Source organism: Equus quagga, chromosome 8 (assembly GCF_021613505.1).
Source record: "Equus quagga isolate Etosha38 chromosome 8, UCLA_HA_Equagga_1.0, whole genome shotgun sequence".
Lineage (NCBI taxonomy): Eukaryota > Metazoa > Chordata > Mammalia > Perissodactyla > Equidae > Equus > Equus quagga.
This window is the reverse complement of record NC_060274.1, coordinates 127,475,820-127,495,485: the sequence shown is the minus strand read 5'-3', so window position 1 is coordinate 127,495,485 and position 19,666 is coordinate 127,475,820. Positions and strand designations below refer to the sequence as shown.

The following is a 19,666-nucleotide window of genomic DNA, read 5'->3' as shown; positions in this document are numbered from 1 at the left end:
TACTTCGGAGTTGGGCCCCGGCGCCGGGTTTCGCCGGGGCTGCGCTCTCCGGAGAAATTTCTTGTCGATCCCGCCCGGCCTAGCGAGCTGGGTCTCTCGCCCCCGCCCCGCGCTCAGCCGGGCCGCCGGGTGGCCGCGCCGGGCCCGCGCGGAGCTGTCAAACGCCCGGCCAGGTGGGCGCGGGGCCGGGGGCGCGGGCGGCGCTTTGTCGGCGAGCGGCTGCCGTAACTTTCCTCGGCCCGGCCCGGGCTCGCCCCCCGGGATGGTGCGTTAGGAAGTCGTCGGACTTCCTCCTCTCCGCCCCCCGAGCCGCGCGGCCGCCCCCGAAAGCCCCGCTCCCGGGGGACCGCGCGGCCGGGGGCAGCGGGCGGGGGTCCCCCCGCAGGCCACGGTGGGGGAGCACGCCGATCTGGATCGAGAGCAGACGGAACCGGGGCCGAGGCTACACTGCAGGCGTCGACTCCGAGCCGTGGCCGGGGCACGGATAGGTTTCGGTTGTTTTCGAGCGTGCCCCGGGTTATCCGGTGTCTAGAGCCGTCCTTTACAAAATGGTTATCCGGCAACTTTGCCTGGCCGTGGAGACGCCGCTCCGGGTCGCGGTCGCTCGGCTCCGGGGCCTCCGGAGGGTGCTGGGAAGGTCGGCGAGCGTCTTTCCAAGTTGCAGAGTGGTGTGGATCGCTTACTCATTTCATTGTACGATCATCCCATTGAGCTGTTGGTGGCGGACGCGGAGGAAAGCAGCACATTTGTGGCTAGTCCGGGTTTTTTGTTGTTGTTGTCCGGTGCATTCGTTCGGTAATGTGATTGTTGCGTTGGGAGATACATAGTAGAAATGGAGTGTTACTGAGGCAGAGCAGAGCAGGGTGTGGGAACCCCGTGGAGCCCTGCGCTGGGTAGGCTTCTTTGCTTGGCTGTCCTTTTACTATGAACATGATTCAGGCCTTCAACTTGCCTCCATATTTTGTTGCCAGCTCTTACTCAGCTGTGACAGACCGTGAGGGAAGCATGTACAGGATGTGTACGTTATTGCATTAGCTTCTTTGTGATACAAAGTTAGAGGGCATTATCTCACTTGGGTTATAATGTAACGGCCGGTAGAAAATGCCATTGTTTTTCCTGTATGAACTGAAATTTGGAGAAGGAAGGTGGAGTTTTAAGTAACTTTAAACTTCTTTGCCACTCTTTTGCGTCCTTTAAAGCAACACATATCAGGCCATATGATCGTTTTAATTTGATTGCTTCCCATTTTCACTATTTGGAAAGCGTTTCTTGGCTTCTTTCTAAACGTTACTTTGGGATTATCGTGTGTTTTAAATTCTTACTCTAGAAAGAGTAGACCTAGTTATGTTGTCACGCCCCTCACCCACTCACACCCACCCACCCACACACACACTCACACACACTTCCCTTGAGATTCCTGGGTGCACTGAAAGAAAGGCTGATTTAGGGTATTACTACTTTATTTTAGTTTTTATCGTATTATGAACGAAGAAAATGGTAGCCATTTGAGAAGTTAAAAAATTTCTACACACTGCCACTGATCTAGCAATATAAAAACATCAACACTTTGGAAAAATGTTTAGAACAATTCTAAAGCTTAAGATTTGAGAGCTGGGACAGCATTCCTTATAGGAAATTAAGTCTAGTGGTAACTTTGATGGTCGCAGACTTTTCAGTGAATTCTTTAAAATTAGGAGTGTCTTTTGAAGGGAATGGAATCTCCAGTTGTTTTAGAAACATGTAAATGGGAACTAATATGTGAAATGGAAAGCGAAGAGAAGAGTTTTCAGTTGTGAGTCTCCACACGGTACTAGGATACACACAGGAAAAACCCTGTAGTTAGTTGGGTAGTCTAGACCCTGAAAGTGAAACTACTGTGTAACAAATGTAACTTAGATGTGTAAATGCGCAAGTTATGTGGAGTTGCAAGTAATTATTTAAGGAATGAAAATTTGTATTATTTGTGAAGTGCAATGGAGATAAAGGATTTTAAATTGTAGGTGTCATTTAGACGGTCACTAGGTGGGCTCTTTTACTGTGGGGAAGATGCGTTGTGAAGCTGTTCTTTTAAAAGCGGATTTGTGTGTGTGTCTTTGGGTTAAAAAAAAGGTAACTGTGCACTGCTAGTTAGACTTTCTTTGAGTTTGAATTTTTGAGTTTTTAATAATTAAGTAAATAAGTTAAACATTTTCTTGTTTTGTAGTGTCATTTAGATAATTTTTATGTTTTAGCATATGTAAAAAGCATACGCTCTGTAGTTACTGGTTTTAAAGTGACTATTATTAGTTTAAAATTATGTTTCCTATGTAAAGTCAAGAATTTTGAACCGAAGCTATTAATCGTGGAGGTAGACTTTGGAAAGTAGATGTATAAATAGGGATTTCCTGTTGTACACATGTCAAGTGGAGCAGTGAAGTTTACATTTGTTTAGCAAGTCTCCTGAGCTCTAGGACTGTCTAATTATTTGGAGCAGCTCATAATCTTTATCAGAGGTACAGGTCTTCCCCGTGGTGAGGAAGCTTCTGCCGTGGAGTAGGCATGTACGAGGTCAATTTATTTTTCTATTAATGTTAAGGAAACTCTTCCTGAAGCTTTCATTTTAATTTTTTTTCTTAAAATATGTATTCATGTTACTAAATTGGGGAGCCAAGGAAACGATCTACTGTATTTCTTACCAAGTCAACAAAGTTGCTGTTCGGGATGGGGTGGGTGTGGAGGGGGTGCAGAAGCAGCAGGTGGTAGGGATAGGATTTCTAAGGGACTGTCCTTGACCTTTTTTAAATGAACTTTGTACTCTGAACCGCTTTCTTTTCAGAGGGCTATTACTGTTGAAAGCCACGTTGAGCATTATTGTTGTAAAAAAATTAGGCACAACCAGTGATGTCATACAAGGGATCACCAAAAAATGGCTATGCCGCATGTGACTCTTGCTACTGTATATTTGTAAGCCCCTCCCCCAACAAAATTTCTCATTTCAATAGCTATGAACTGGAAGTAAGTAGGTAAAAAAAAAACTGTTGCCTTATAATATATGCCGTTTCAGAAAACAATGGTTTTAGTTGAGAGATATCATCATTATTCATGCTTTTTAAGATAATACAAATTTGTAATTTTTATGATAGTTTTATTTTTAAAGAAATTATATAAATGGATATTTTCTGTAATTACTGGTCTCTGGCACTGAAATGTTTTAATTTACTTGAAAAGCTTGTCCAGGAACGGCAGCCTCTCATCTGTTAGGTGGTTGTTCTCTAACCTGATCTCATTGTAGTTTGTTCTTGTACTGTTGTTGGTCTTATTCATGAAAACTCTAGTCTTTGAGAACGTGATGCTTTTAGTCTCATATACAATTTTATATTCAGTGTCTTGGTTACTGACATGTAAACTTGATAAACATAGATTTGCATGTAAATTTACAAGTATCAGAGCAGTTTATTTTTGCATTTTGAAAATAGTGATTTAATACATTTTTCTGTTAGCTCAGTTGATTCTACCATGCCAGGCTTGTAGTCAGTGTGCAGGGTGACCAGACACACTGCTTGACCCTCCCCCTCTCCTCCAACCTTTTTTGCAAAACTGCATGTTATTCCTCAGGCCACAATCAGATTTCCCTTGGGCAGATAGTGATTGTCCAACCGTGTATCCTTAAGCCACTTAGAGTTATGACTAAGGGGCTTCCATGAAACCCCACTGACCTTCCAAAATGAAAGTGGAACATAAACACTCACTCTGTGCTCTTGCCTGATGGGGAGGTGTGAGATACTCTTGGTATGATTTGACGTAGTTTTTAATCTGTGAGGTGTCTGGACTGAAGACAATTTTTGGCTGCTATAGAATAAACTTGACAGTTATTGTATGTGTGTGTGTTTCCCTTTCTTATTTCTTCTTTTTTTTTTTTTTTGGAGGAAGATTAGCCCTGAGCTAACATCTGCTGCCAATCCTCCTCATTTTGCTGAGGAAGACTGGCCCTGAGCTGCCCATCTTCCTCTACTTTGTATGTGGGATGCTTACCACAGCATGGCTTGCCAAGCAGTGCCATGTCTGCACCCGGGATCTGAACCGGCAAACCCGTGCACTTAACTGCTGCGCCACTGGGCCAGCCCCCCCTTTTTTATTTCTTTATCGTTTTGGCTCATCTTTTAATTTCAACAAGCTGATTAATCCCTTCCTCTACTCTTAAAATTTTCTTTATTGTATTTGTGCTACAGCAGCTGTTTTCAAGGAGTTGCTTGGTAGCGTAAGTTGCAAAAGTTATGGAGTGAAATAAGAATGATTTCTTTTTTCTTTTGTGATGGCCTGTGTGTAAATATATGCTTGTGGTTAGTGTGAACATACAGTAGAAAGACCAACCTTGAATTTGTAATTGGAAGCGTCAGTCTATTTGCAGAATTTGAAGGATTTAAGAACACAAGAGAAGCAGGAATGACACAGCTCTTTTTGCACTTTCTCTAGAAAAAGCCTCATGTAAAATAGAGGAAAATTGTTTGACTTTGCTTCTGCTGTTAATTTTGTGACAGCAGTAACTACATGTGATGCACAAATGCTGAAACTGGTTAAGAAGTCTGAGAAATAGACTCTTCTCTAACTTCTTAGATCTTTCGTTTGGCGCACGTTATTCCAAGATCGTGTAAGTGCTGAATATATGCTGAGGTGGACCATCAACTCTGGACGAAGGTTCGCTGTGGCCAAGAGGGGTCCACGGCGACGTGGAGGAAGTAGTACTGGAATTAGACCTTGAAGGAGTGACCCGATTTAGCCAAGTAGTCACATGGTGAGAAGCGAGTGAGAGCGTGTTCTGAGGTAACAATATGAAGAAAATTATTGGGGAGAGAAGTGTAAAAGGTGTTTTCGTGGTGGAGTGTGACTAGGACAGAGGCTTAATGTGGGGGTTGGGGCCATGCTGTGAGGGTCCCCGAGTACCAGGCTAATGAGTTTTTCCTTTATAGTCCAGAGGTTATAAACTGTTTAAAGGGACCAGGCAGATAATTTAAATGAGTTATGGCAGCTTATAAGATCCTGGATGACACCTGACACTTAAGGCCTTGGTTGGGGAGAAAGTGGTGAGTAAAAACAGCCTGGAGATTCCTAGGGGTCTTTCTACTTTGCTTCGGTGCAACTGATAGACAATTCTGGCTGATGGTTGCCGTATGAGACTCTGAGATACTGTTTCTAGATACTCAGGTTTTTCAACAGAGGCAGCAAACTTGGATTTTTATGCGAAACCTCTGGGTTTTTAAGTATTTCCCATCACTTAAGATCTAAAACACTATTTGGGACTACGCCTTGTGGGCTAGGTTTAATCTGTGGATGACTAGTGGGCTGCAGGTCTTCAGCTTCTGCTTTATGCCCAGGTTATTTTATTTTATTATTTATTTATTTTAAAATGTTTTATTTTTCCTTCGTCTTCCCAAAGCCCCCCAGTGTATAGTTGTATATTTTTAGTTGTGGGTCCTTCTAGCTGTCGCATGTGGAATGCCGCCTCAGCGTGGCCTGACGAGTGGTGCCATGTCCGTGCCCATGATCTTTTTTTTTTTTTTTGGGGGTTTAAATTTTTTTTTTTATTGAGTTATTGATAGGTTACAATCTTGTGAAATTTCAATTGTACATTAATGTTTGTCAGTCATGTTGTAGGTGCACCACTTCACCCTTTGTGCCCACCCCCCACCCCACCTTTCCCCTGGTAGCCACTAAACTGTTCTTGGTCCATAGTTTTAAATTCCTCATATGAGTGGGGTCATACACAGATTATCTTTCTCTTGCTGGCTTATTTCACTTAACATAATTCTCTCAAGGTCCATCCATGTTATTGCAAATGGAATGATTTTGTTCTGTTTCGCAGCTGAGTAGTATTCCATTGTATATATGTACCACATCTTCTTTATCCATTCGTCTGTTGATGGGCAGTTAGGTTGCTTCCACGTCTTGGCTATTGTAAACAGTGCTCTGTGCCCAGGATCTTAACTGGCGAAACCCTAGGCTGCTGAAGTGGAGCGCGTGAACTTAACCACTCGGCCACGGGGCCAGCCCGATTTTTATTTTATTTTTTAAATTAAAGTTTTAAAAGGAGGGGCTGGCCCCATGGCTGAGTGGTTAAGTTTGTGCGCCCCGCTGCAGGCGGCCCAGTATTTCGTTGGTTCGAATCTCCTGGGCGTGGACATGGCACTGCTCATCGAACCACGCTGAGGCAGCGTCCCGTATGCCACAACTAGAAGGACCCCCAATGAAGAATATACAACTATGTACCGGGGGGCTTTGGGGAGAAAAAGGAAAAAGTAAAATCTTTAAAAAAAAAAAAAGTTTTAAAAGGAGATATTTGCAGTCTTCCTGAGGACAGAAATGTGATTAAATTACTTTGTATTCTGTGTTGCGTTTTATACAGTTGAAAGTGGGTACTCTAATACTTGGTGACTTGATGATGGCTATTATAGGAAAATCACCCTGGTAATAATATAAAGAGAGGCGTTACCTGGAGGCAGAGATAAGAGGCTGTTGCAGTAGTCGAGCTGTGCAGTGATCAAGGAACAGGGTGGGTTTATAGTGTGGCTGGAAAGGAAGAGAGACTTCAGCCAGTGCAGAGGAGGAACTTTGGAGTTTCTAGCATAGATGTCTAGAAGATAGAAATGTCTGGGAGTATTTGGGGGATGTAGGATTGGGGTTTAGGAGCTAGATTAGGATATGCAGTTAAAGATGTGATTTACCCAAAATCGCTGAGAATATAGAGAGTGTGTGGAAAATAGTAAAAGGATTAGGCTGCTTACTTACCCTTTGGGAATGAAGGAAAAGAGACCAAGAAAGCCCATAAAAAGGAGAAAGGAAATCAGAATATATTCCCAGTACAAATGGGCAAGTATATACGTGAAAAGATGCTCATGGCAGCGAGAAAAATAGAAAACTAGTAGAGAAAAATTGGCAACAGCAAAGTACCAATCAGTGGCCTACCGTGTAGTTTCATCAGGACAGAGAGGTAGACCTGTAGGTACCAAAGTGGGAGAATGTCTCTGGTACATTTGTTGACTTGAGGAAAAAATTTCCAAGAGTTGGAAAGTGTGTAAGTTTGGTACTAACTCTATTTTGTAAAAAGCATGCAAACCCAGAATATATATATAGTTTGTGCATAGAAAATGAGTTGGAGGGGCCGGCCCTGTGGCCGAGTGGTTAAGTTTGCATGCTCAGCTTCGGTGGCCCAGGGTTTCATCGGTTCACGTCCTGGGTGTGAACATGGCACTGCTCATCAGGCCACGCTGAGGTGGCATCCCACATGCCACAACTAGAAGGACCCACAACTAAACTATACAACTATGTACTGGGGGGATGTGGGGAGAAAAAGCAGGGGAAAAAAAAGAGAAAATGAGTTGGAAGGATACATGGTAAATAATACTTCTGGGGAGTGTATACTTTCATATGTACATCTATGCAGTTTTTAAAAAGCCAATAATTTAAAACCATAAACTTGTTTTACAAATGAGAAAACCAATTTCCGGGGACATCACGAATTCTGGGGTCAAGATTACCTGAATTCAAATCCAGCTTCCACTACTTATTAACTGTTTCACCTTGGATAGTTACTTAATTTTTTTGTGCCTTGTTACCTCTTCTGCAAACTGGGCGTAATAGCACCCCTAGCTTAGGATAGTTGTGAATTTATGTATGTGGAGAATTTTTTTCTTTTTGTTAAAGATTGGTACCTGAGTCAACATTCCATTGCCAATCTTCTCTTTTTTTTCTTCTCTCCTCAAAGTCTCCCACTACACAGTTGTACATTCCAGCTGCAGGTCCCTCCTGCTGTGCCGTGCAGGACACCGCCCCACCGTGGCCAGATGAGCTGTACCATGTCCGTGCCCTGGATCCAACCCTGGGCCGCCGAAGCGGAGCACGCGAACCCAACCACTCGGCCACAGGGCAGGCCCGTATATATATGTGTAGAATTTAAAACAATGTCTGGCACAAACTAAGTGCTATTAAGAGGTGCTGTTATAAGAATTTGCTGTTATTGTTATTGCCACTATCATCAATTATTGTCAGTCAAGCGTTTGACTGATATAGAACTTGTTAGTGACAGACATATAATGAGATGCCAGACTCACTCTAAAAATACCATGGCATAAAATAAAGTAGTAGTCATTGGGGGTGATAAAGATTTCTTTTCTGTACAGATGTCCCTAATAAAGGGCAAAGAAGAAAGATAAAAAGGCTAAGTCAGCAGAAATCTCTATAGAATGTTTCTTATTATGAGTAACACATGAGAAACAACCAAAGCAATTCTCTAGAAGCTGTATATGTAGTAATGGTATTACAAAATCATTTAAAAAAATTTCATTACCCAGACTTGTGAATATTGTCATAGTGATCTTATTATATTACAACTCTGGTGACCACAGTTTTTTTTAGTAGGTCTCCCTAAATAAGACTTATTATTAGGTGATTTTAAAATAATTTCTTACATCTTTTATACTGGTTCACTTTTTTTTTCTGAGAAAGATTACCCCTGAGCTAACATCCATGCCCATCTTCCTCTACTTTATATGTGGGACGCCTGCCGTGGCCTGGCTTGACAAGCAGTGTGTAGGTCTGCACCTGGGATCCGAACCAGCAGACTCTGGGCTGCCGAAGCAGAATGTGTGTACTTAACTGCTGGGCCACTGGGCTGGCCCTATACTGGTTCACTTGTAATCTTTATGCCTCAGTGTAATCTATTTACATTAGAAGCAGCATAGTTGATGATCATAGTGAAGTCTGTGTGGTTTTGTTCTTAATTCCATCTTTTAGTGGAGCCTAGCAAAAAAAAACTTCCCCAATTTCCTGATCTTTGGGATCCTTATGACATACACCACATGCTTGGAGTAAGCACCCTGTTGCATATAAAATAACAATATGAAAAAAGAATAACCATATTCCTTTCCTTAAAGCTCACATCATTGAATTCTTCTACCAGGGTTGAAGCATTTGGTTAGTATGGCCGGGTTTTTCTCATATCAGACTTATGTACTTACAGAGTTAGCGAATATTAAAACAGGATGAGAATTCCAAGAAATTTAGTCTAATCCCTCATTCTACAGACAGCTGAGCCCCCGAAAGCCTGTAACATGCTAGAGGTCACGCATCAAGGTGCTAACCTGCATGGTAATTAAAGGGAGAGAAAGCAGCCTGTTCTATCGGTGACCCCCAGTGAATGTGCCTCCTGGCATTCATGCTGTTGTATAGTTACCTCCCCTTGTATCCTGGCTAACCTTATGACTCACTGTAACCAGCTGAATGCAGCAGAAATGAACGGTGCTAGTTTGGGGCCTAAGTTTTAGGCCTGGAAATTCTCCTTTTGCATGCTTGGGAGCCCTGAGTTGCCACACAAGAAGCTAGGTCGTCCCCTGCTGGAGAGACCACGTGGTGTGGGAGGGATCCTGAGAATGCATGGAAAGAGAGATGCCTGACTATCCCAGTGTCCCCGCTGAGTTCAGCCCTAGTCAACTTGCCTATTCAATACCGCTACAAAAGTGACTACCAGTAAGACTCGGAGAGGAACCAGCCAGGTGGGCCCAGCCCAGGTTGCAAAATTGTGAATAAATAAAATGGTGGTTGTCTTAATCTGTTAGAATTTGTGCTGGTTTGTTATACAGCAATATAGAGTAGAAGCAGTTTTGTGTATTAAGGGACTCTAACAAAAAATATTTGAGAAACAAATGATGAAAGTTGTTTTCTTTTTTCTTTTGATTTAAATTGTTTTTTATTTTTAGTGAGGAAGATTCACCCTGAGCTAACATCTGTTGCCAGTCTTCCTCTATTTTGTATGTGGGACATCACCATGGCATGGCTTGATGAGTGGTGTGTAGGTTCGTGCCCGGGATCTGAACCTCTGAACCCCAGGCCACTGAAGCTGAGTGTGCAAACTTAACTGCTGTGCTACAGGGCCCGCCCCGTGTTATTGTTTTCTAACTTCTTTTATTGAGATAGTTAAATGAGGCTGCCCCTACCCTCTGCCTCTTACTTCACTAAGGTATTTTGAAATAGAGATGGAATTTTATTATTGGGGAATTTAAATGGTATTAAAAACATAGTTGTCACAGTGTAGATTGGACTATTGGACTATAATTAGATACTATATAATGGGAAAATAAAATAATTGATAATCAACCTTCAAAAAGGTATGATTTTTACTTTTTTGACTTATACAGAGATCTCATATATATTTGGAGTGTCATGGACTTTATGTCAGAATGCCTGGGTTCTATTCCTGGGCCTGGATTACATTTGTCTTTATGTGATAGAAAACCCCCAAATAATAATGACTTGAATAGGAGTGCTTATTTCTCTCATATCAAAGTCTGGAGGGCAGGTGCTTGGGCTGGTATGGTACCTCTGCACTGCAAAATCATGTAGGACTTGGCTCCTTTTATCTTGCTCTTCAGACTTCTCTAGGATACGGCCTTTGCTCTCAGATTCCATGATGGTTACTAGAGCCCTATCCATGTCCTATGAAGTAGAATGGAGGAACAGTATACCAAGGGAACAATCCCTCCCTTTAAAACACTCTTCTGAGAAGTACCATATGTTTCAGGTTATGTATAAACATGTAGCTGCAAAGGAGGCTGGGAATGTAATCCTTTAGCTGAGTACCTTGCTGCCTAGAACAGATTTAGAGTGTTGTTACTAAGGGTAGGAGTGGGCATTGCGGAAACAGCCAGTGGTTTCCACCACTTTGAGCAACCGGTTTATCCTCATAGGCCTAGATTGTCTTGTGTGTGAGAATGATGATATTGAACCACTTGGGGTGGCAGATAGATTTCATATTGAGGGCCGGCCCCAGCTGATTGGTAGTGACTGCTTGCAATGTGCTGTTGAAGGTTTTAAACGGAAGAGTCCCTAGGTTTTGGTCTCAGCAGGGTGCAAAAGTAGTAGAAGTATTTATTTTGGGAGTGATAGCATGCTGCCATTAATATACTACCCCTGTACCTTAGCCTTTTTGTGTGCCATTACTTCAATTTTTGAAATTTTTTCATTGAAAATATTTTGTTGTCCTGCTAACTGTTGAACTATCTTTTTTCCCTCTTTAAAAATATTTGAAAATTCATACTCTGTTTAAAAAGTTTGCTAATAAACCTGAATCCTAACTTTGTGCAGAACATTCTGAAAACTAGAGATGGGGGTGATGTAGAGAAATACTAAATTCCTTTTTAGGTGCATGTCAGAATATCTAGAATAGGGCCAGCCCCGTGGCCGAGTGGTTAAGTTCACGAGCTCCCCTTCAGTGGCCCAGGGTTTCGCCGGTTCACATCCTGGGCGCGGACATGGCACTGCTCGTCAGGCCATGCTGAGGCGGCATACCACATGCCACAAGTAGAAGGACCCACAACTAAAAGTAGACAACTATGTACCGGGGGGCTTTGGGGAGAAAAAGGAAAAAATAAAGTCTTTAAAAAAAAATCTAGAATATGAAGGGGTAACAAACAACCTTGGTTCTTAGTGGCTTGAGTCAACAAAAGTTTATTTCTTGCTCATGCTACAAGTTCATCATGAGCTGGCTTGGGAGCTTTACTCCACAGCATCTCTACCCAGGCTGAGGGGGACAATCTCTTCCTTCCACAGTTGCCAAGGCAGGAAAAAGAGAACATGGTTGATAGTGCTCTGGCTCCTAAAGACTCTCCAGAAGTGGCATAAGCAGCTCTGTTTACATTTCATGGGCCCGGGGAAGTCGGGTGGTAGCACCTAACTTCAAGGGGGCAGGGAGAACTGGAAATATTTGGTGAAGAACACTAATGAACACCGCAGAGGGTCAGACCTATTTGAGCCCAAAAGTTCATCTTTGAATATGGAGTATGTTTTGTTACCTGTAATTGAATATCACCATCTGGTGCACTGTTGTACTACAACGTAATAATTTACGGGGTGTGTTTAATAATACTATTAGATAGAAAAACATTTGCCAGAGGGAGAAATAATATAGGAGGCATAGGGCTTGGCTTCCTGATTCTTTCTCTACTGTGTTTTGTGCTTTCTTTCTCCCACCCACATGAAAGGAGGGAAGGAATCAAATACTAAAATTGCTGTGTAATGTTAGTGAGATTAAGGGTGACAAAATCTTTTTTCAAAGTAAGTTATTAAAGCATGTGTTTTCTTTTCAGAGTTACTTTGTCCATTTGTTTTCTTATTAACCACCTAAGGAAGGTGTTACTGAGCATCTACTATGCATTGTACACTGGAGAAACCAAAATAAGACACAGTCCCTACCCTCAGTTTCTGTCACTTCCATGCAAACTATAATGCACAACAACAAATGCTGCAGTGGAAGATTGCTCAAAGTACTGAAGAAGCTCAGAGAAGGAAGAACTTAAGACGGAGGAATTGAAAACACAAAACATCTAAGTTGAGTCTTGAAGCATGAAAACCAACTTCACTGAAGAGAATGGTGGGAGTGAGGAACTAGCACATGGCCCTTGTGGGTTAGGCACTCCTGTGTGTACGAGAAGTTAGCTCATTTGAGACTAAGCAGTTACATGCAGTAGAATCTTTGGTTCCAGTTAGAGATGAAGGAGCCAAGCTTCAGGAAGATCACATAGCTGGTAAGTGATTGAGTCGCAATTGGAATCCACATGTGTCTGACTCTGGTCTTTGCTTTTTAAGAAATTCTAGTCCAACTTTTAGCTATGAAATGAATAATGTTTGAGGATATAATGTGAAACCTGGTGACTATAGTTGATAACATTGTATTATATAATTGAAATTTGCTAAGAAATAGAACTTAAATGTTCTCACCAAAAAAAAAAAAGAAAAAGAAATATGTGAGGTGATGGATCTATTAATTAACTAGAGGGGAGGAATCCTTTCACAATGTGTGTGAAAGGATGATATCAAATCATCATGATGTACACTTCAAATATCTTAGAATTTTATTTGTCAATTATACCTCAGTAAAGCTGAAAAAAATAATAAAATGCTCAAGAGCCAAAAAACTAGAACCTCTAGTCCAGTATGTGAGAAAATGGGGAAGGGAAAATAAATTGGGAATTTTAAATTTTTATTGTAGGCAATAGGGAACCATTGAAGATTTTAAATAGAAGAGTAACCTTGTATTTGGGTTAGAAAAATCACCTGGGCAACAACTGGGAAGATGGTATGGAGGGAGTATATATCCCATTTGTCATGTCACAGGGACCAGAATGAGAACCCAAACTGATTGACTGTACTCTTTTTGTTTTTTTTTTTTGAGGAAGATTAGCCCTGAGCTAACTGCTACCAATCCTCCTCTTTACGCTGAGGAAGACTGGCCCTGAGCTAACATCCATGCCCTTCTTCCTCTACTTTATACGTCGGACGCCTGCCACAGCAGGGCTTGCCAAGTGGTGCCATGTCCGTACCCAGGATCCGAACCTGCCAACCCCGGGCTGCTGAAGCAGAACGTGCGGACTTTGCTGCGCCACCAGGCCGGCTACTGTACTCTTTTTCATCAAGAAATACTATTTGCCTCACTTTCATTTTCAAATTATTCAACCTGAGAACTAGAAAGAACCTCAGAGTCATGTATTCCAATGTTTTCTTTTCTTTTCTTTTTTTTTTGAGGAGGATTAGCCTTGAGCTAACATCTGCTGCCAATCCTCCTCTTTTTGCGGAGAAAGACTGGCCCTGAGCTAACATCCGTGCCCATCTTCCTCTACTTTATATGTGGGACGCTTACCACAGCATGGCTTGTCAAGTGGTGCCATGTCCGTACCCGGGATCCGAACCTGCGAACCCCGGACTGCTGAAGCAGAACGTGCCGACTTAACTGCTGTGCCACTGGGCTGGCCCCTATTCCAATGTTTTCAATTTATGGATTAGGAAATTAAGTGCCAACAGGCAAGTTTGACATCTGAGATTACACTTTAAGATCAGGAGACATTAGTCTCTTTACCAATTACTGGTATTTATCCTAGGTTCCATTAGCTAACAACCGAATGTGAGACCTATGCCTGGAGGAGTGTCTGAGGTCTATCCATATTGTTGCTTGGAGCAACAGTTTGTTTCTTTATGTTGGCGAGTAGCATTCCATTGTCTGGATGTAGCACATTGTGTTTATTGATTCATTAGTTGATGGACATTGAGATTGTTTCCAGTTTTTTGTCCTCTGTGAATAATGCTGCTGTGAACGTTTGTGTCGTGTCTTTGGATAACTGTTTTAATTTCTCTGGGTAGATACCAAGCAATAGAAATTGCTTGGTTGTATGATTAGTGTGTGTTTAACTTTTTCAGAAACTTCCAGTTTTCCAAGGTCCCTGTACCATTTTACGTTCTCATTAGCATTATATGAAAGTTCACATCCCTGCTAATGCTTGGAATTCTATCTTTTTGATTTTAGCCATTCTAGCTGGTATGTGTGGATATCTCATTGTGGTTTTAATTTGCATTTCCCGAATGATTATGATGTTGAGCATCATTTCAAATGCTTCTTTACCATTTCTTTGTCTTCTTTGGTGAAGTATCAATTCAAATCTTTACCCCATCTTGGGGGGTTTTATGTCTTGTTTTTGGGTGGTAAGAGTTCTTTTGTATTTCTATGTATACATTAGACTTTATTCTTTTTAGAGCAGTGTTAGGTTCACAGCAAAACTGAAAGGAAGATATAGAGATTTCTTATATACCTTCTGCTGCTGCGCCCCCTCAGGGCCCCCGTTATCAACGTACCTCACCAGAGTGGTACAGTTGTTACAGCTGATGAACCTGCCTTGACACATCATTATCACCCAAAGCCCATAGTTTACATTAGCGTTCACTCTTGGTGTTCTATGGGTTTGTTGTATGTCAGAACATGGGTTTTGACAAATGTATGATGTCATGTAACCACCGTTATAGAATACAGAGTAGTTTCGCTGCCCTAAAAATCCTCTTTGCTTCTCCTATTCATCCCTCCCTTTCCACTAAGCCCTGGCAACCACTGCCTTTTTTTTTTTTTTTTTTTACTTTTTCCGTAGTTTTGCCTCTTTAAGTATATTTTTGATACAAGTCCTTTATGAGTTATATGATTTGTAGGTATTTTCTTCCGGTTTGTGGCTTGTTCTTTTCATTTCTTAATTGAGTCTTTTGAAATGCTAAGGTTTCTAATTTTGGTGAAGTCCAGTGTATCATTTTTTTTCCATTATGGATTGTGCTTTTGGGGTCATATCTAAGAGCTCTTTGCCTATCACAAGATCGCAAAGATCTCCTGTGTTTACTTCTAGAAGCTTTTATAGTGTTGGGTTTTACATTAAGGTCAGTGATACACGTTGAATTAATTTTTGTGTATGGTGTGAGGTAAGGTCTAAGTTAGTTATTTTGTATATGGATGTACAGTTGTTCCAGCACCATTTGTTGGAAAGACTGTCTTTTTTTCATTGAATTGTCATGGCACCTTGTTGAAAATCACTTGATTATAAATGTGTGGGTTTATTTCTGGACTTTGTTCTGTTCCATTGATCTGTGTGTTTATCCTTATGCCAGTACTACAGCTTTATTGTAAAAATCAGGTGGTGTAATTCCCCCAACTTTATCCTTCTTTTCCAAAATTGTTTTGCCTATTATAGGTCTTTTGCATTTCTGTACAAATTTTATGGTCAGTTTGCCAGTTCCTACAAAAAGTCCATCGGGATTTTTATAGGGATGACATCGAGTCTGTGGATCACGTTTGAGAGAATTGATAGCTTACTCTTCCAATCTATGAAATGACGCATCTCTTCGTTTTGGTCTTTAACTTCTTTCAGCAATATTTTATAGTTTTCATTGTATAGGTCTTATGCTTTTTTGTTGTTGTTAAATTTATTTAATTTTTTTTCATGCTGTTGTAAATGGAATTGTTTTCTTAATTTTTTGGTAAATTGTGGGTAGCATATAGAAATAAAACTTTTTTTAAAGATGATAAGACTTTATTTAGGGGTGCTACTACAGGGGGTTTTGCAGTAGGGGAGAGAGATTGGGCTCAACTCTTGAAGTATAATTGGTTTTGATATATGGGTCTTATACTCTATTCTCTTGATAAACTCACTTATTATAGTATTTCGTTTTTGTAGGCTCTTCAGGATTTTCTACATCCAAACATAACTTTTAACTAATCAGATACTTACCTTAAAAATCCCAAGCAAAGTCTTATCCTGGGACAAAGTGTCTTTCAAGTTCCTCTTTCAGCACTTGTGGTACTTAAGGTCTTTCTTGAATTGAGTGATTTATCTGTCTAATTGGCAGCCTGCAGAGAGTCTTTGACAGCAAAATCACGTAATTTTCTTTCCAACTAAAGTGAGGGTTCAACAGAAAGACGTTAGCTAAGAGAAGTAGGAAATGTGCACACAAGCAAATAGCCATGTTTCATTTTGGGAAGTTTTACAATTTTTAAACAGAACAGCTGTGTGGCTTTTGGCAAATGGCTGCGTGGTGCTTTGGTTGTGTCCTCTACCAAGTGGGGTAGTAGTAGTACCTGTCTCATAGAGCTGTGAAAATTAAATCAATTAATGTGTTAGAGTGGCTAGAATGGAGTCTGGCGTGTAGTAATCACTTCATCAGTTCCTAAGTTTTATTAACATTAGATAGGCAGGAATCAAGCATGAGGATTAAGTGAGGAAAACTGCCTACCTGAGCTGAGTCAGATCATTGTAGTGTGAGTTCAGTTAGATCTTGGGTGGTTCTTAATCGATCTTTTGGGGCTACAGATCCCTTTGGATATAATAATGTGCACATCAATATAGATAGAGATTTTATATAATTTAAAGGAAGGAGTTCAGTGACCTCCTGAAGCTTGTCCAAAAGCTTTGTAGGGGTTCATAGCCCCCAGAATAAGAACGTTCCCTCTAAAAATACACTGCCCTCTGAAGGAAACTGTCTTGGATGCAGAAGGGGATGGAGGTCTTTCTCCTTAAAGCTGAGTCCTTGAAGGGAACAGTTTAGGAAGTAAACACAGCATCACTGCTTTTTTCTTGTAGGAAATTACTTGACAGATGACCTTCAAGGGAAGGTACTCCCTTGTGAATAGGATCAGACTCCGGTAGAATGTGGGTAATGTGCATTTCAGAGTTATTTTATGATTGTTCCGGAGAAAGCAGGCGGAAATACGAGTGGGTGGGAGGGAGGCTGTTACAGGGATAACCTTAAACTGCCCTAATTTATTTTTAAGTAAATTTTCACAAACTTCAGTAGTTCGAATATAATTAATAAGAAAGTACTTGTGACAAACCTTATGTTGCAGTGTTGAGACTGAAAACTGTTACTCAAAGTTCAAGATTTTGCAGGTAAACCAGGACACAGTTGAGGGAGATGGTAGACCAGACTTCACACCTCTTGAAGGTGGTGCCTATGGGTTTTCAACATTGTATCCCCACTGAACAGAGTGCAAAGTTTTTGATACCCTTACATTTTTGTGGGGTTTGGTTTTTTAAAGAGTGATGAAAGCTGAGAACAAACCAAAGTATAGATTTTTCCCCCTCAAAGTAACTAATTTATATCAGGAATTATTATCCCTTTCTGTTGCTAGCCTCATTTCTTTGCTTTTATTTTTACTTTGTCTTTACCATCAACCCACTTATTAGCCTCTTTAGTGACCCTTTACTCTTTGAATTAACCCTTCTTTTTTAGCCCCTTTATCTTTTGGTTCATTCTTCCTATGGCAGGGAGGAACTGTTCATTAGAAGTAGCTGAGCTGTGGAAGCGTTGCAGTGGCATAGCGTTGGTGACAAGTGTGCTGAGATCTTTGATACTTGCCACTACTGCTATTGGAAAATGATGCTGGGTAAAGAAGTTAAGAACATTTCAAGTTTTAAAAAATTATTTTTAGGCTCTCATCATTGCCGGAATTCCATATTAAATACCTATTTATGAGGTCTCTTATACTTTCTAGTCCTAATTTATTATTTTTTTTGAGGAAGACTGGCCCTAAGCTAACATCCATGCCCATCTTCCTCTACTTTATATGTGGGATGCCTGCCACAGCATGGCTTGCCAAGCAGTACCATGTCCGCACCCAGGATCTGAACCAGCGAACCCTGGGCCTCTGAAGTGGAGCGTTCGCACTTAACTGCTGCGCCACCGGGCCAGCCTCTAGTCCTAATATTTTTCAATCCTAATCTGGTTCATGGTACCTTTTATTTATTTGTGTTATTAAGAGACTACTGTCAAATGTAGGCCTTTTCTTTCAATGTCTTCAGGATAATAGTGATAGGTTGACATTAATCCGAGTTTTGGTTAAAATAGAATTTGTTTAGTTTAAAATTAGCATGACTGGGATTATATTGTGATATAATTCTTTTCTAAAATTTTTGAAATATGACTAGATTATCCTTCTGCTTACTAAAACATGTCAAAACATTGTTGTCTTTTTGAGTTTGAGCCTGAATTTCTTATGCTATCATTATGTGACCTGTAGATTTCTATTGTGCAAATCTATTTCAAAAACTTAAATTTTATTTAAAATTATGTTTTTATTACAGAAAATGTAGAACATGGAGAAAAAGAAAAATTCACCTTTTTCACACCACTCTAACATAGACATACTATTATTTTGATCCCTTTTCTTTCTTTTTTCATGTGCATATTTTGTTTTCATTGTATTGGTGATGGTATATATAGAATTTTGTAGCTTACTTACCCCTTAACATGTAAAAGAAAATTTTCATGTTGTTAATCTTCATAACATTTTGAAAGGTGCTTAATTTTCCATTGAGTAAAGTTATGTAAACATCCCCCAATCACCTCTATTCCTCCACTTCTCTTAATATTATTATTATGATTTTGCTTATTATTACACCATGTAAAATCTCTGGCAGACATTTCTGTAGACAAAACCCTTTTCATATTTTGGATTATTTTTATAGGACAGATTTCCGTAGGCAAGATCACTAGGTTAAAAGAAAGAAGCAGGCCATCCTGGTGGCCCGGCGGTTAAGTTCACACGTTCTGCTTTGGCAGCCCAGGGTTTGCTAGTTTGGATCCTGGGTGCGGACTCATGTGCCACTTGGCGAGCCATGCTGTGGTAGGTGTCCCACATATAAAGTAGAGGAAGATGGGTGCAGATGTTAGCTCAGGGCCAGTCCTCCTCAGCAAAAAGAGGAGGATTGGTGGCAGATGTTAGCTCAGGTCTAATCTTCCTCAAAAAAAAAAAGCATTTGATGATTCTTGATACAGACATTTAGAGGTAAGTGGGCTCTAAAGTCCAATTGCTGGGTCTCAAATTCTGGATCTATCACTTTCTAGTTGTTGGACTTTGTGTAAGTTATTTAATCTGTCTGTGTTTGTTTACTCACCTGTAATATGGGGATGATGATAAAAAGTCCCTGTCATGGGTTTATTGAGAAAATTAAAGAGGATGCATATTCAGAAAGCCTTTAGAACAGTGCCTATTACTCAGTAAGTTCCTACTAAATGAGAACTCATTTTTTAAAAAGTTTAAAATGTTCCCCAAAAGGACTGTTTCAAATTAGGTCAACAGCAATATGTTAGGACCAGTTACACTGAACTTTGGTCATGCATGGTATATTAAAACCCTTGTCTTACTTCTTAGTTTAATAATTGAAAAACAGTACTTCAGTTTTAAATTTTTATTTACTTGAGTTGTAGGACTATTGAACATTCTTGAATTTTACTAGTATTTCTATTTCTTGTGAATTACTCAGTCATGTTTTGTCCATAGTTTATTGGAGGAGGGGGAGCATTCTTAATGTTTTTCGTATTATTCATTTAATCTCTT

General features: G+C 40.6%; 1 protein-coding gene across 1 annotated transcript in view; it reads left to right on the top strand.

Annotated features, from left to right (window-relative positions):
• Window positions 1-588: 588 nt before the first annotated feature.
• Window positions 589-19,666, top strand: part of KMT2C (lysine methyltransferase 2C) — a 267,769-nt gene continuing 248,691 nt past the window's right edge. The window contains exon 1 of the mRNA XM_046670589.1: window positions 589-693. The gene's annotated coding sequence lies outside the window, so the exon portion shown is untranslated. The remainder of the gene's footprint in view (window positions 694-19,666) is intronic.